The following is a 14,186-nucleotide window of genomic DNA, read 5'->3' as shown; positions in this document are numbered from 1 at the left end:
CTTTTTCACCTGTCAGTTGAAGAAACAGCACAGACTGAAGTGTTTTTTCTTTATCAGCTCCACTTGCAATGTGGGATAACTCAAATCCTTATTTCCATCATCTCTTAATTGTCTGTGGAGTGGAGCCTCCATCAAACATCATGGAGGCAGGCTTAGCTGGTCCCCCTTCACTGTTTTACTTTCAGTTTCTCTTTACTATGTTGCTGCTACAGACCTTATAAAACTATCCACAGAAAATTGAAGTATGGAACAAATTTCTTTTCACTGTACAACTCTTACTACTACAATAACTAAACTCAAAATGGCTGCCACCGCCCTATGTTTCAATTCTCTATTCGTGTTCTCCTGAATTACTTCCCGCATGCACCCAGTCACATAATTCTTTGATTCCTTCTATAATTATACAGTAAATCTATTTAGGAGAGTTTATATATCTGTAACTAAAATCTGCTTCAGGCAAAACAAAACTTGAACACAGAAACCACTTTCAGTTTTGCTTTGTGAGATGAGAACTTAAATGTGTCATATATCAAAACATTGGGTATTACCACTTAACTGTGATCAGTCTAGGTGAGTGAGCATTCGAACAAGCCTTTTGCTTCTCTGTTACAATCTGCCAAGCTTATGCCTTGCTTATTATTCTAGAATTACTGCGAGAGACTCTGGAATGGTTGGAAATGGGCTCACGTAAAAGCTTTCATTTTAAAAAGCAAAATGTTATACAATGAGGCACTGCAAACTTGTTTTACAAAGCAATTTTGCCCTTACTGTGGTGTCCTGTAAATACATCTCATCTTCTGTGTGTAATAATGTGTGACACATCAGTGAGTGTAGAAATATTGCACTTCCATGTTGTATGAATTTATTTTTGGTTGCCTCATTAGAATTTCAAATAGTCCAAGGATTCTTGCAACATTTTGCAATATCTTTTTCCAGAACAGGAGCTGCTGACCAAGCCTGTCTGATACTCCTTGTTTGAAGTCCTGAAGTTAAAGAATGGCCCTGTTTAAAAATACAAAACAGTTTTTTTTTAAAAAACTTTTCCAGGATAGAAATGATATCTTATAAGTGTTGTGGGTCATGATTTAACTGTAGGCATTTAATTTACTGCAGCTTTTTTCAGAATCATGAAAACACAAGTACCCAGCTAAAAACTTTAAATATATATTTACAGTTCTATTTCACTACAGGAGACAATCTCAAATCAGACAGATACTGCCAAAGAAGCAGAATTGTAGCAGGATTCCAAAAACAGGTTTCTTTCCTAGCCTACTTTCCAGTAGGCTTATGAGATTACTCAGCATTCCATGTGTGTGTCCCACCCACATCAACTTCACAATGCCTGGATCAATATGAACCAAATTCAGGTACAGCTGTAGAGCGTAGTTTGTGATGATTCCATCAACTCAACTGCGTAGTTTGTGATGATGCCATCCACCCCAATTCAAGGTGGTGGATGAGTATACATTTGAGGTGCAAGTGAGCTAACTTGTGAACTGCCTAACATATTTGGACCAAATGTAGTCCAGTTGTAGGGATAGTGAAAGGAAAGTAGGCAGATTAGTCTAGAACAACTTGTTTAATATACAAATTTCTATTGCTTTTTAAAAATGTGTAGAAAATAACCAACCAACATCCCATCTTACATGCTCTCACCCACAACCTTCTCCAAGAGCTAAAGAGAGAAATGAATAGCCAAATAAAGGTGTAAATTTGAGATACTGTGTCTCTTCGACCTATGGGGAATATGGAGGTTCCCTTGTTGCAATAAATTGATATTTCTGTCCTGGAATACAAAGGATGTACTGCAGAAGAGAAAGTGTATGTGTCACAAAACGGAGTCTCAGTACTGGGATAGAAACATCAGAAAAATCTACAGATTGTGTTAGATCCAAATTGCATGGAACCTGTACTGCAGATGATGGAGCAGCCATCTGCTGATATGACAGCTGATTTCTCAGATGTTTTTGCTGATACTCCTGGCACTGCAATACATTTCAAACATAAAGTTTGGATGAAGGCAAATGCAATACCTGTACAGCACAAAGTGAGGTAAAGTGACCCATAGCATTGTGCCAACAACTTAGAGAGGAGCTCTTAAGACTACAGCATGCTGACATCATAGAGCCTGTTGATTCATCAGAATGGGTCTCTCCCATTGTTCTTGCGAGGAAATAAAATGGTACACTTTAAACATGCACAGTTTTAAGAGACATAAACTCCAAAATGGTAGTGGATTGTCATCCATCACCCTATCTCAATGTAACACTGCTTACTCTGAAAGAGGCCTCCATGTTCACAACTTTGGACTTGTCTTCAGCTTATCAAATTCCTTTGCTCAAAGGTTCTCACAAATGCCCAGCCTTCAGTACCCCAGAGGGTCTGTTTAAATACAGACTGCCCTTTGGATCAGCTTCTGCAGCTTCAGTATTTCAGTGAATGATGCATGCAAGTTTTGGGACTATGGATGGCATCACTTACTTTCAGGATGACATTTTAGTGTATGGCAAAACCATCGAGGAGCATGATGCTAATCTGACACAAGTCCTAAGAAAACTCCGACAACATGGATTTACTATCTCTGCAGAGAAATGTCAGTTTTGCACACACTTGGTAATGTACTTGGGACACAAAGTCCCAAAGTATTTATCATACTTTCATACCAGCTGATATGTACATCCCTAGGCAGTGTACAAAGTTTAACACACAATATAAAACAGAATAAAAACAGTAAAATTTTACAAAATACAATAAACAGTTTGATTTTAAAAAACAGTTTAAAATTGATTTCATTTAAAATATCTCAGAGTGGTGTACATCCCCAAACAGACTTGGTGAAAGCTATTTGGGAAGCACCAGAGCCACACAACAAGGAAAGGATGCATTGCCCATTTTTAGAGCTCTGAATATTATTCAAAATTTGTTAGACAATTTGCCTCCAAGGTTGCTCCATTGCATCTTCTTTTTTAAAAAATGTAGCACTTAACTGGGATGCATCCTGAAAGGCTAGTACTCAGACTATCAAATCAGCCATTGCTTAAAGCTCTGCTCTCACTTCTTTTGAGACCAACAGGCACACTATAGTGACCACTGATGCTTCTGAATATGGTTTGAGTGCCATCGTGACCCAGCCAAAAGGGGACAGGGATGTTACAGTTGCTTAAATTAATTCAATTCTTGTTATAAAGGGGAGGGATGTGTTTTATTCTATCCATTATATTTTGTTGTTGAGACATTTGTCCCAGGGGGATCCTGAAAAGTAAGGTGGGGGTCCAGAGTCAGAAAAGAAAAGGGAGGGGAAGGAGAAAATGGAGTTGTTTCTGAAGAAACCTGTTCAAAACAATTAAAATAAAACAGATGAATACATGGTACATTACACCCTTTTTGATGCCCCAAATCCGATTTGCACACAGAGCACTTGTGTGATCCTCCTTCTTCAGCACCTTCAAGTCAAGGCAATATCTGAAAAAAGCAAAGTGGCTAGTGTGACTGAGAGAGATATTTCTGTTGAACAAGAGAAGCCTAATGCCAATGATGCTGTCATCCTCATTTAATTCAAAGCTGATTTCCATGGCAGAGGTTCCTAAACTAGTGCCCCATTCATGACATATTGGGTCAAAGTTCAATTTTTATTTTATCTTGTATAAGGTTACATAGCACAACAATTGAATTCTCACTCAGTGGAACATTTTGTAGAATAGAACCACTTGCATTTACCCATTTCTAGTAGTGCTCTTCATGAATGGTATCTTTTTTGGAAGAAGCTGCTGCTGCTGCTAATGGTCAATGACTTTTGTAAAGCACAACAAACCTTGACCTAAAGAGACTCTTTATAATTATGCCTGGACTGTCTTTTCATTTCTTCAGATATTACAGTTGTGGCAGTTCTGGGCCACTGAAATGAAATATCACTTCATCTGAAAAAGCTATTTGCTTCAAAAAGGTAGAATCTTCTTAACTTTTATGAGGAATTGTCCACAGAAATATTTCCCTAGTGGCAGAAAGAGTCCATTTCAATTTTGTAAGCACATTTGCAATTTTGTAAGCATACCTAAGAACCATAGCCACAACCATTAAGAGTTAAACTCTATTTTGTTGTTTGTTATTTCTACCAAAGAGAAATAAAAAGATTTTTAAAAAACACTTAAAGAACTTCATTACAGTACGGATTACATACAACGCCCCCCCCCCACACTTGATATTTTAGGTAGATCTTATGTCCAGCTCACAGGTAAAAATAGCAAAGGACTAAGACCGCAATGGCATAGTGGGAAAATGACTTGATTGGCTAGCCAGAGGTTGCTGGTTCAAATCCCAACACCTATATCAGGGAGCAGCGATATAGGAAGATGCTGAAATGCATCATCTCATACTGCACGGGAGATGGCAATGGTAAACCCCTCCTAGACAACCACAGGGCTCTATGGTCACCAGGAGTCGACACTGACTCGACAGCACAGTTTACCTTTAAGACATCAACAGTGAGCTCATTCATTCTGCCCAGTTAAATTATTTATAAATATTGGCTGACATTCTGACAATGTGCTTGCACAAGGATGTTACACTAGTGCAAAGCTGTTGTGTTAGCTACTCATTCTAAGTCTGGAACTTGTGTTCCAGACTAGTGTTGTGCTCCTACAGGCATTCTTGTGCTTGCATAACAATTGTACAACTTGCAGTACACCTCATTTTGTTTTAAAAGGAACTTTTGTGCAAGAGTGCCATAGCACTTTAGTGCAATTCCACAAATCCCCATTTTGTTTTTTAGTTCAACTACACTATCATTTTTGCACGAGTGCAACTTTGCTCCTTACACACGAGTACTTTGCTAGTTAGGATATCAATCATTATTCTTTATATCATATGTATATATGCACTTCATAACATTTATTTAAATGTTCTTGGTTGCTGTACAGGAATGCGCTTATACATGTTGTCCTGGTTTTTATATTTCCCCAAATGTATTAGCTGTTGCTAACCTGTATAAATGCACTGTCACTATGTTTCTCTTGATGTGCATTAATACTTAGACTGCTGCATAGACTAACGGATTTTGAGACCTCTGATAATGTCTGAATGACATCTGCTCACCCTTGGAAGTGAAAAAAAACCTCCTGACTGGGACCCCTGGAGAGTCCTCTGAGATGGAATCCTCCAAGGAAGAGCCCTTGGCCAGTCAGATGCCTGATTCAGCATCTATGACAGACCAGCTGCCTGATCCTGAATCCACGACAGACTCTGATCCTGGACCAGAGACCCATCCACCCCTAAGATGGCCATTCTGCCCCCACCCTAGATCACGTACAAGATTACCAGCATCACTGCTGCACACTCAGGAGCACCTCTGCAGGGCCTAGACCCACTGAAGCAGTGACAATAGAGCAGGAGCAGTCAGTCCTAATGATCTGGGGGGATGCTGAACAAGAGGCAGCTGCTTTTGGCTCCTGGCAGCTCTTCTGCTCCTCTATCTCTCATTCTGCCCTGCCCAGAGTTAACAAGAGCTGTGCTGAACACAGGCTGGCCATTCATTAGATACAATGATTACATTACAATACATTCTTTAGAGCTTTGGTCGCTTATGGGTGACCTATGCTGGGAACTAGACAGGAAGAGTGCATCCCTCTTGGTTCTGCTGGACCTCTCAGTGGCATTCAATACCATCAACCATAGTATCCTTCTGGACCGCCTCTCGGGTATAGGAATTGGAGGTACTGCTTTGGAGTGGCTTTGGTCCTTTCTCGGGGGGAGGTCCAGAAGGTGATGCTGGGGGACTGCTGCTGAGCTCTGTGGCCATTGTCCTGTGGGGTCCCGCAGGGTTCGGTTTTGTCTCCCATACTATTTAACATCTACATGAAACTGCCGGAAGAGGTCATTCGGGGAACTGGACTGTGCTGTCAGCAACATGCAAAGACACTCAGCTCGATCTCTTTGTCACCTGATCCTAGGGAGGCAGTGGATATTCTGAATCGGGGACTGGAGGCCGTAATGGTTGGATGTAGTCTAATAATCTGAGATTGAATCCAGATAAGACACAGGTAATGTTGGTCAGTAGGGGACCATTTGGGATTAGGAGATCCTATTCATTCTGGGTAGGGTTGCACTCCCCTTGAAAGAGCAATTATGCAGCTTGGGAGAATTTCTGGACCCAATTCTGCTTTGGGAAGCTCAGGTGGAGGCCAGGGGTGCCTTTTCATGACTTCGGCTAGTGTGCCAGCTGCATCCCTTTCTCGAAAAGGCAGATCTGGCCACAAATACCCCCATGCCTTAGTCACATCACGACTGGATTACTATAGCACACTCTACCTGGGGCTGCCCTTGAAAAATATTCAGAAACTTCAGTTAGTGCAAAATGTGGCAGCTAGGATGTTATCTGGAGCTGCTCACTGGGACCATATTACACCCATTTTGAAAGAGCTATGTTGGCTGCCAATTTGTTTCCAGGTCCAATTCAAGTTGTTGTTTTTTACCTTTAAATGACCTTAATGGTATGGGCCCTGAATACCTGAGGGACTGCCTGCTTCCAAGGGTTGCTGCCCACTTGATGAGGTCATGGGGGGCTCCACTCTGGGAACTGACAATGAGGGGGGGCTCAGCTGTCACGCATGCAGGACAGGGCCTTCTCATTTGTTGCCCCCAGACTCTGGAATGCTTTCCTGGTGGCCTTTGCTCCTCCGTCTCCATTACAGTTTTTAGAAAGCATGTAAAATATTTATATTTCTTTTTCATCAGATCTGTATTCTTATATGCTAGCTTAATATTTTAACTGTAGATTTTTAATAGTCTTAACTTTTGTGTGAACTGCCTTGAGATTGTTTTAATAAAATGCAGAATGGTAATTTAGTAAATAAATAAAATATAGCTGTGTGGGCTGGTCAATGATTAACCAGCCCACATAGTTTTACCTGATGAATGGCCAGCCTGCAAGCAGCACAGCTCTCATTAACTCTGGGATGGGGTGGAATGAGAGAGAGGAGCAACAGAGCTGCTGGGAACCGGAGGCAGCTACCTCTTGTTCTGGTCCCCACCGCCCAGCTCATTAGGACAGGCTGCTCCTGCAACAGAATGCTGACTTGGCGGCAACTTGCAGATGGATCTTGGAAAGGTCTCCTCAAGAGGAAGGGTCACCTTGTGAAGAGAAGATATGACCTGGCTCAGCTATCAGAGATGAGTAGAGCCAGGAGACGGGAGGAGAGATCTCCTGGTTCTTTCTTAGCCATTCCAGACTCAGCCACCCACTGCTGGTGCAACAGGACCCGTTGGCGGTATTACTGAACGTCTTTGCTGCCTGTCTCACTTGCTGCCTTGTAGCAAAGTCATGCTACTGCCTTGCTTCCTTGCTGCCTTGTTGTTGTGTGACATTGCTGCCTAGCCAAGCCCAGCTCCATCCAGGTGCAGTTTGGACAGTGCAGGGACACTCTTTAATGCATGGTAACAGGAGAACATGTCAAAACACTGCTTGTGTTTGCTGGCATTACTTCAATGACTGAGACATTTGAGACCTGACCTTTGACAGTGACAAAATGCAAGAAACATTCATTATATTTGGGTGGAAAATGAGGCACAGAGATGAGATGAGAATGCATTTTCCAGGTGTGTCTCTGACCTTCTTATAGGAAACTATTAAATGCAGAAAAAGAAACATGAGAGGACATATCTGGCACCAGACATTGGGCAGCATCTAGAATAAATTAATCATGAATAAGTCTCATTGGAATTAATTTTGTTTGTTTGATTGATTGATTGATATACCACCCCTCCAAAAATGGCTCAGGGCAGTTTACAACAAATAAAAACAATTAAAATCAATTAAGAGTTAAAATCAAAACTAAAGCAATTAAACAATTAAAGTCACTTAAACATTAAAAACATTAACATTAAAAACATTAAAATCATTTAAAACATTAAAATAATTTAAAACATTTATGCATTAAAAATTCAAAGCATAAATCTAATTAAAATCCTGGGTGAATATGCATCTTCAGTGCCTTTTGAAAAGATGCCAGAGATGGGGAGGCTCTTATTTTAACAGGGAGCACATTGCAAAGTCCAGGGGCAGCAACGGAGAAGGCCTCTTTCCGACTAGACGCCAAACGAGTTGGTGGCAACTGCAGGCGAATGTCAGCAACCAAGCCACCCGGTGTGGGAGTCTGCCCAGAAAGGGACAAAGCAGAGAAGTTGTTGAGTCTTCAGAGCCGGAAGCAGACCAGGGCACAGCACGAGACAGTGTTCCAGTCAAAAACCAGTCTGGGTCATAGAGGCTAACACATGGCTACGAATCTCTCAGGCCCAGGTTAGGGGCTGGTAAATGCTCCATAAAAGATGTGTGTTGTCTTCCAGTGCCTGACTGCAGGCTGCAGACGTGATTTATAGTCTGAGCTGATAACTGTTACCTGGCAGGGATTCAGGGCTTATCAGCTTTCTAAAAGAGCCGTCAACTTCTTCTGACAGTTTCCAGCTGTTGGTGCCATCTTGTGACTCTTCTCTGTTACGGAGTCATCGGGGGTTGCCTGTTTAACTCATCACCTGATTCCTCAGTCCCTGACTCTGCTGCCTCAGACTGCTGTGTTTGTTCTGGACCAGCTTCAGCTATTTCTTGGGAACTGACAGCCAGGCTCTGCCCCCCAGCTACCCCTGCATCGGCTGGAGGGCTGTCAGTATCCTCTTCCTCCTCCCTATCTGAGACTGGGAGTGTGACAGCGAACCTCTCTAGTTTATCTCAACAGGTGGTGGGGCTCATGGTGAAGAAGATGTTCTTTTAAATACCCAGGGCCTAAGCTGTTTAGGGCTATATAGGTAACTAGCTGGGCTGGGCATCTGTGCCTCTAGCTGCCCACTGCCGCTGTTCCCCCTGCCACAGCGTCCCACCCCACTGCTGTTCCCTCCTGCTGCTGCCGCTTCTCTGCTCACCTGCCATTGTTTTCCTCTCCCCCCATGTCAACCCGCCTGCCCACCGTCATTTTCTCCCTCCCCTGCCCACTATAGCTGCCACCACCATTTTGCCTGTGCAGCCCACCGCTGGCTTGCCCTCCCGCCTGCTTGGCTGCTGCCATTTCCCCCCCTCCCACCCGTACCCGTGGTTATCTGGCAGCTATCTGAACTCTTGCGAGAGCTACCACACATGGGATTAGCCATGGGTATGTCTCAGAAAATTAAATATAAAGATAACCAGCACCTTGTATTTTGCTCAGAAACGTATCAGCAGCCAGTGTAATTCTTTCAACACAGGAGTGATCTGGTCTCTCCTAGATGATCCAGAGACCAACCTGGCCACTGCATTCTGGCCCATCTGCAGTTTATGGATATGTACCACTGTTTTGAGGTCGTTCATCTCAAGAAATAGATGTAGCTGGTGTATCAACCAAAGCTAATAAAAAGCACCTCTGGCCACCACCTCAACCTGGGACACCAGGGAGAGGTTTGGATCCAGAAGCACCACCAGACTTTGAACCTGTTCCTTCTGGGGGAGTGTGACCCCATCCAGAACCGGCAGAACAATATTGCCTCCTTCAGCCTCAGTTAAGTCCCATTAATGAGACTGAAGTTAAACATTACTAACTTGTCCCATTGATTTCAATAGTGTTTGTTAATGACTAACTAGTTGGGATGCTGCCTATGGTTAGCAGAGTTGAGTGGAGGGATAGTTTAGAAGGTAAACAAATACTGCTTAAAAATTGCCTTCCAGCAATTGTAATGGAATGCTGTGTTATATCAAATATATACTATAAAATCTAATATAAAGGAAATGCCAGATTCAAAAGCAGTTAAAAAAAGTTCTATCAAACCAATTATTCCAGTACATGTCAGTGTAAATTAAAAAGATGAATTGGACTTTAATTGGTAGGATAAATGAGCTCACTAGTGTGGTCTTAGTGCATTGTCATTTTTTGACTTGTCAGTTGCCCAAAAGATCTTTCATCTCTTCAGGAGAGTAAGTTGGTCATCATAAGCCTTGAGGCTGTGTATTTTGCTAATCTGTGTTGTACCAGTATCATTGGATGGTACTTCATATATATGATATGACATAGCACACTATGCAAAAGGAGTAGTTTTGATATGCTAGTAAAATAAACGTTGCCATCCGTGAGATTATTAATCAGAACATCCCACTACTAGATTGCCATGCACCTTATTGTATGTGACATTACCCTCCTCTCCCCCCCTCAAGATTTTGATATACAATTGTATAGATGTCTTTAAAGAACAAAATTCAGAGATATGCTAGTAAAATAAACGTTGCCATCTGTGAGATTATTAATCAGAACATCCCGACTAGTGAACATTATCACGACTAGTGAGAGGGCGACTGGGTGGGCGGTGGGGAAGGCTGTCTCAACTTACCTTCCCTGAAGATGACTGCTCCTCCATTGCTAGGTGCGGAGGGTCGAGGGCCAGGACGTATCGTCCTGGCCCCCTGGAAATCCCATGCAGCAACACAGGAGTGGTGCATTTGGGGGATCCCCACAGCAATGGGCAGGCACCCATCACTGTTACAGAACCAGATACAAGCAGCCGGTGCAGCACATGATTTTAAAAAATGGAGGCCAAGGGAGTGCTAGCTCCCTTAACCTCATTTAAAAGGTGAGTTTAAGTAAGGTTAGGCGGTGCTGAACAGCCTCAAAGTTTTGTTGTTGATTCCATATGCTTTTGATGTACACATGTAAATATGTTTTTGATGTACAAATAAAGGGATTTGTTGTTTTTGTTTCCTTCTGTTTTTGATGGGTTGTGATCTTTTTGAGGATGCTGCAACATTCAGAGCTGGGACTTTAGTGTCTATTTCAGCCACAGTGTGATGCTGTCTTGGCCACACTCACTGTATGGGAAAGCCCTAGTGTAAGTTAAAGGAGTAAGATTATCTGATACAGCATTAGCTTCTTCCAGCTCTAGTTTGTATATAGAAGATGTTTATCAGTGGATGCATTTGCACTGTTACCATAACAAGTCTGATGTTTGATTTTTCTTTTTCATCCACAGCTACAGCACAGAATATATTTGGTTTTCCACAGTCACTATGCCAACCCCCTCCCTTTCCAGTGAATGCAATGTTTTGGTTGTTTTCAGATTATCCAGATAAATGTATTCACTCCTCGCATGAAAATCAGATATAATTCATGAATTGAGCATGTCTACTCCATGACTGTGGGGGATTGGTTTCTTAAGCATTCACCTCACCTCATCCCCCCCGCTCCTTGGTGCCCTTGGTTCTTCTGCAGCACAAACACGGCACCTCAGTGCTGCTCTGTACAAGGATAATTCTAAAGCTTTAGAAATCTATAAAGAAACTCGCTGTGGGGCCAGAAACTTCAGAGACCAACAAAAAAATGGAGCAATCCTCATCGGTAAGTTTCTGCGACTGCACAGCAGGGATGCTCTGCTGCTTTCTCAGATTCCACTGCAAAGATGATGGAAGACAGGTTTTGATCAAACTCATGCCGCTTCAGTTCTTCTCAAATGCAAATTTTGGTCTCCATAATTCATAATTTAACATTCTATTAAGGTTTTCTTTTTCTTCTTTTTTAACTCTGCCTTTGTCTCTAACAATTGTGCCAAGTCTTGGTGAATGAGTAATTGCAACAGTGGAATTGCAGATTTTAAGTTTGATGGTCTCCAATTTAATATCATAAAGCTCCAGGATTTTCAGCAACTCATTTCTAGTCATCACTCATGCAATCAATCAATTGCCCTAAACAAAAAATATCCCAGAGTCTATAATGTGAAACTTTCAGAGTTATTTTTAAGATGAAAGAATCCTGCCATTCTTATCTGTGCAGTTTATTATGAGCAGCTGTATATGCTACCATTCGCATGACTACATTAAAAGCTTTTGCAAGCCTTCTGTGACTCATTTGGCATTGCAGTGAGGAAGGCTCTGAATATTCACTACAAATTTCACAGCATGAAGGTTTGGGTTGATTTGCACACACCTCAAACAAAATTGCTAAATAAAACATCTATACAAATAGGACAATCATCCCAACTCCACCAAATACAAATGGCTTGGCTGATTGGGTCATGTGACATCACAACCCATTTTGCCAGTATTTTTGCCAATGCAGATGAGACAGAGCGGGAATCTAGTAAGAGTTACCAACAGTATAGTATAAAGACTTAAGTTACAGTATAAAAGTGTATTCAAACATTGAAAAATATTCTATACAGGTGGAATCTGCAGCAAAAATCTTATCAGATCTGAAGTCTTGTGTGCTGTATTGGTGAGGAAGACACAGAATAGGGCATCAACAGGAGAGTGAAATGTAGGGTTGGGAGGGTCTTGTCAGAACAGTCTTCTTGTTTAGTATAGTATATATATTTTCCATTTCCCAGTGTTTTTTCTCTTTGTTGCTTTTTGTTAAGATTTGTTTCTTGTTGTTTTGGGGGCATCCTCTGTCTTGTGTCTGGCATTTTGTCCCCTGTTTGTCTTCATATCGCCTGTGTCTCATATAACTATTAACACCAACTATTACCAACTGTCATTTTCTTGCTCCCTCCTTCCCTACTCCCAGTCTTTCTCCTCCGCAAACTTCCAGTGTTACTGGCTATGTCCTGTTGATTGACAGGAGAAAGATCTCCTTTCAGAACCTGCATTTGGACAGTATGTGGTTGCGAAGTATATGCACCTTCAGTTCCTTGGGGGTGGTTTTTTATTCTGAGGGGGAGGTCTGAAAGGGAGTTTGCCCCCCCCCAACACACACACACACACACACACACACACACACACTTTTGGCCCTTCCCAACACCCCCAAATGCCCCTCTTAACAGGAGCTTGTGGAAATTCTATGCCTATCCACATGCTTCAATAGCAATGTACAGCTGGACCTCACTATATGTAGTTCTGCTAATTGTGGTTTTGTATATTCACGGTCCACAAAAAGGCACCCTACCTCATTATCCACAGATATGAAAGGGTTAAAACCCATGTATCTGTGGTTCCTAGGCTGGAAATAACCACGGAGGTCATTTCCAGCTGGCATTTTGTCAACAGGAGCCATTTTTGTGGCTCATTTCATCAGAAAAATATGGGGGGGATCTGTGATTCCCCCCCATTTGGGACTTTTGGGGGGCAATGATGGATGCCAGGAGAGCTGCGGAGCATGGTAGGGCACTTTATTTGGCCCCTTGTCACATTTTAGGTGATTTTCTGGCAATTCTTTTGAAGTCTGGGAACCTAAACCTCACGAGAGGACATCCTGACTTAGACATCATGTCCTTTTAACTTATTGCAGCTCTTGCCATCAAGATAAATATATTAATATTCACAATAGCTATCATTTTGCCAATCAAGTTTCAGGGTTAAGAGTATCCAGAAATAATAATGTCTCCACTTAAAAGTGGGAAAGGAGGGATTTCCCTAGGAGGGAGTTCCACAGTGTGAACCACCAAAAAGTCCCTACTTCTGTCAGTGGTGGATCAAAGAGCAGGTCCTCCATGTACTGGGCAGGTTCCTACTAGTAGGTAATCCTTAAAATAATCAGATCCCTAGCTATCTAAGTGAAGAATGTGCTTTAAAAAAGGGAATCAACACTTTGAATTGGGCCTGGGGGTGTATTGGTAGCTAGAGGAACAGCAACAGATAGAAAGCTGAAGTTTGGTGGACATATAGGACTAGTTCAAACACTATGGACCGGATCTCATGATCTGTGAGACCTGGTTTGGGGCTGTAAGCAGGAAGGGAGCCCTGGGCAGCTGGATCGGGCCCTGGGCGGGCGGGCGGATCGGCCACCCTCATGATTGCTGGGGAGCTCGGGGGCCGCGCGGTTTGGGGTGATAAGGAATTAGTAGAGGGAAGGGGGGGAGGAGAAGGAGGGGAAAGGATGGAGGGATCCAAGGCTTGTGGAGCAGCATATTACCAGAGTCAGAGGCTTAAGAGTGGTGGGGCTTTCAGCTGAAGGAGAAAGGCTGTAGCTGGAAACAAGAGCTTGAGAGCAATGCAATCTTCTAGCAGTCAGGCAGGCAGTTTGCTCAGAGTGAAGCGAAGAGTAAGAGCACCATGGCTGGGGAAGTCTTGACTTTTCACTGTGCAGCAGAAGTCACAGAGAGTTCCTGTCCATGGACAGAGTTCCTGCTTGTTGCCCTGTGGCTTAGCAGCAAACTCTGGGATGGCTCTTGAGCAAGTATGCTTGTTAGGCAAGATTGCTTGGGAGTATCATGACTGAGGAGTCTTGACTTCTCACTGCGTAGCAGAAGTC

At 42.6% G+C, this 14,186-nt stretch overlaps 1 long non-coding RNA gene across 1 annotated transcript in view; it reads right to left on the bottom strand.

Moving 5' to 3' along the window:
• Positions 1 to 839: 839 nt before the first annotated feature.
• The window catches only part of LOC128352520 (uncharacterized), a 92,076-nt gene continuing 78,729 nt past the window's right edge, over positions 840 to 14,186 (bottom strand). The window contains exon 2 of the long non-coding RNA XR_008320464.1: positions 840 to 1,002. This is a non-coding gene — a long non-coding RNA (uncharacterized LOC128352520). The remainder of the gene's footprint in view (positions 1,003 to 14,186) is intronic.

This window comes from Hemicordylus capensis, chromosome 3, assembly GCF_027244095.1.
Source record: "Hemicordylus capensis ecotype Gifberg chromosome 3, rHemCap1.1.pri, whole genome shotgun sequence".
Classification (NCBI taxonomy): domain Eukaryota; kingdom Metazoa; phylum Chordata; class Lepidosauria; order Squamata; family Cordylidae; genus Hemicordylus; species Hemicordylus capensis.
Note: the sequence above shows the minus strand (reverse complement) of the source record. Positions and strands in the feature narration are given on the sequence as shown.